This window comes from Myotis davidii, unplaced genomic scaffold, assembly GCF_000327345.1.
Source record: "Myotis davidii unplaced genomic scaffold, ASM32734v1 scaffold30, whole genome shotgun sequence".
Taxonomy (NCBI): Eukaryota; Metazoa; Chordata; class Mammalia; order Chiroptera; family Vespertilionidae; genus Myotis; species Myotis davidii.
This window is the reverse complement of record NW_006282874.1, coordinates 3,634,738-3,638,289: the sequence shown is the minus strand read 5'-3', so window position 1 is coordinate 3,638,289 and position 3,552 is coordinate 3,634,738. Positions and strand designations below refer to the sequence as shown.

Genomic DNA, 3,552 nt, shown 5'->3' with positions numbered 1-3,552 from the left:
GGTTGCCCAGCCGGTGTGGCTCAGTGGTTGAGCGTCAACCTATGAACTAGGAGGTCACAGTTCGACTCCCAGTTTGATTCTCTCTCATCATTGATGTTTCCAACTCTCTCCCTCTCTCTGAAGTCAATTTAAAAGGAAAAAAAAAAAAAAGAGTGACTTGTTTCCAGTAGTTAAGATCACTGGTCCTCTGGCCAGACCACTTGGAGGCAAAGACTGGCTATATGCCTGCAATAGACTGTTTGTGCTCCCACAAAATGCATGTGGGGAAAGCTAACCCCCAATGGATGGCTTCTGCAGGTGGGAACTTTGGGGGGGGGGTGTTAGGTCATAAGGGTGGAGCCATTATGAATGGGATTAGTGTCCTTATAAAAGAGACCCCAGAGCCCTAGCTGGTGTGGTTCAGTGGAGAGAGTGTCAGCCTGCAGACTGAAGGGTCCTGAGTTCGATTCCGGTCAGGGGCACATGACTGGGTTGCAGGTTCAATCCCCCTGGGTCGTGCAGGAGGCAGCTGATCAATGATTCTCTCTCATCGTTGATGTTTCTATCTCTTTCTCCCCTCTCCCTTTCTCTCTGAAATCAATAAAAAAGATATATTTTTAAAAAAGAGACCCCAGAGGGAGCCCCCCAGGCCCCTCTGCCCTGTGAGGTTATAATAAAAAGATGGCCATCTATGAACCAGGAAGAGAGCCTTCGCCAGACCCCCAATCTGCCAGCACCCGGATTCCTGGACTCGTCTGCCTCCAGAACTGTGAGAATTACACTCTGTTGTTTACAGGGTCCCAGTCTGTGGTATTCTGCAACAGCGGCCCAAATGGACTAAGACAACCACTGGCTGGTAGAATGAACTTGGGCAAATTCCTTCTCTTATTTCAACTTTCTAGGGCTGCTGTGAATTTAAACAAGATAATTCAGACAAAGCTCTTAGCACGGGGTGTGCTTTCAACAGTATCCAATAAATGTTAGCTACGAGGATGAGTGATGACAGGAGGCTGGGCGTGTCTTCTTCCCTCCAGAGGTACAGTTCTTATGGAAATTAATCATCTGACCTGATAACCTTGTAGGATCTCGATAAATATTCACGGAGTGGATGAAAGAACGCACGCGGATTCAGATTTCAACAGAGACAGCTCTCGTTTCTACAGAACTGAAATCTACGTCCTGGCTAAAATTACCATCCACTTTCATTCTTTGTCATAGTGAAGGGGTCAAGGGCACCGGTCGCAGCCCAACGGCCATGGTCAGCGAAGGCTCCGTTACTTACCAACTTGGTAACCTTGAACCAATTACTCAAACTCCACGCTTCAGTTTCTTCTCCTGCAAAACAAAGGCAAAGCAAGGATTAATTAAGGAAGTCACAACAGACCTCAGCAGACTCTAAGCCCCAGTATATCCTCTAGCCACCATTATTTTTCCCAATACCAAAGCCACAGCCGGGAAATGAGAAATACCAACTCCGAATTCCAACACTTCAGACCACAGAGTTCACAGAGCATGTTTCCCAAACATTTTTTTTTTCATTTAATGTGCACAACAGTCTTAGGTATTACAAATACATCACTGGAGATTCAGAGAAGTTGAGTAACTGGCTGAAGGTTGCACAGCAAGTGAAGAGCAAACGCCCAAACCAAACTCCTATGACTGAGGGACAGTCTGGCTGGACAGCTTTACCCCAGGGACAGAGGGAGGGGCCGGGAGTCTAAGCTAAAGGATGCTGGGACTCCGGGCTCCCGCAGCCTTTGGTCCCAGCAACATGCTCAGCTCCACTTGGCTGTGAACTGGTGTCAGTCATTCTACCCCTGAATCACTTCCTGTTCGGGCTTCTGCAGGGCAGAGGAAGGAAAACAAACCCGCACATCACACCACCTTGTCACTCCCCCATCTTCCAGGGAGATTTTGATGAGAAACTGATGAATCAAAGGGTGCTTTCATGGAAACCACAGGGAACACCCCATTCGAACCCACGCGCCGGCATTAGTGTGAAGATAGGGGCAAGGCCGGCGGTGTCTAGAGACCCTCCCTGCTGCAGCGGAGAGAAAGCGGACACCTCGGTGGCCTTCCCTGGGATGCACTCTTCAGCTGCCTGGTGCGCTCTCTTGGCTTTTCATGAGGTGTCGAAACTGCCAGAAGCCACTGAACCTGCCCCATTTTATTCACAAAAGACCTCAGGCCCTGCCTGCCTGTGTGTCATGGCAGAATGCCACGGCGGATCATCGCAGCCGCTTCTGCTGCTTCTGCCCCAACACGTTATTTTCCGGTTTTCTTTTCTGTGGTTTAAAATTCCCTTTTAAATAATAATCACAGAGCTGCTCAGTGGCCAGAGAAAGTGGGGATCCCATTTAACAATCATCAAAGCCAATGCGTGCAATACTCCCGCCCCCCCCATGGGTGTGTGCACACCATGCACACACGCGCACACACGCACACACCGATGCCCAGAAACATGGTTACGGTTCTCCTGACTCCTCCTGCTCTGAGGGATTTTTTTTCTTCCTTTCTTTCTGATTCTTTGACCACATTTACAAAATTGAAAATGGGGAGAAGTTGTTCCCTTAGGAAGAATTTTAGGATCTGGGGCCAAAGTTCTAGAAATAAGATTAAGTGCACCAGTTCACGCTCACAAAACTCTTTTAAGAGCACGAAGAGGAAGCTGGTCATGGCATCGCTTAGAGGTAGCCCCAGGGGACAGAGGGTAGCTCCCCTAGAACAGTGATCGGCAAACTCATTAGTCAACAGAGCCAAGTATCAACAGTACAACGATTGAAATTTCTTTTGAGAGCCAAATTTTTTAAACTGAAACCATATAGGTAGGTACATTGCTATTAACTTAATTAGGGTACTCCTAAGGCTTAGGAAGAGCCACACTCAAGGGGCCAAAGAGCCGCATGTGGCTCGCGAGCCGCAGTTTGCCGACCACGGCCCTAGAAGAGAAGTGGTCGTCTCCACCAAGGGTGACTTCCATTCACTTCTGCCACATGGGCAGAGAGACCTGGACTATGGCTCCGGAGGCTGGAGCCGATCTTGTCTCCTCTTTAGACTCCCACCAGGGGCTGCAGCCCCTGCTCGGTCTCTCAGAGCTCTGTGACCTTGGCGGGTTCTCCTCTCTGCGCCCCTGCAGCCAAATGAAGATACTCACTCATTCAAGAAGGACCCTCAGCGCAGAAAGTGATTCAGGGGTAGAATGACTGAGACCAGTTCACAGTCAAGTTGCACCTGTGCCAAGGAGCACCTGTGATGCACCAAGCGCGTGGCCATGGAGAGAATTCCAGGAAGGAAACCATCCCAGCCACCCGGAGCTCTCACCCATTAGTGGGGCAATTACAGGCAGACGAGCAATTACAATGGAGAATGAAAAAGTGATACAACGGGGGGGGGGGAGTACACGTATTGGGCGGTCACAGGAAAGGGTCTTCAGTTTCTTCTCTAGGGAGGTGATATCTCAGCTAAGCTCTAAAAGACAAGTTAGAAATCTGCCCCGCCAGGCAGGAGGAGTCCAAGGGAACCTGCAAAGGCCCACAGAGACGTGCCAACTCAACACTTCTCCCCACCGCTCTC

General features: G+C 49.6%; 1 protein-coding gene across 1 annotated transcript in view; it reads right to left on the bottom strand.

Annotated features, from left to right (window-relative positions):
• The window catches only part of FAM49B (family with sequence similarity 49 member B), an 80,458-nt gene extending 79,144 nt beyond the window's left edge, over positions 1-1,314 (bottom strand). The window contains exon 1 of the mRNA XM_006753281.2: positions 1,262-1,314. The gene's annotated coding sequence lies outside the window, so the exon portion shown is untranslated. The remainder of the gene's footprint in view (positions 1-1,261) is intronic.
• Positions 1,315-3,552: the final 2,238 nt, after the last annotated feature.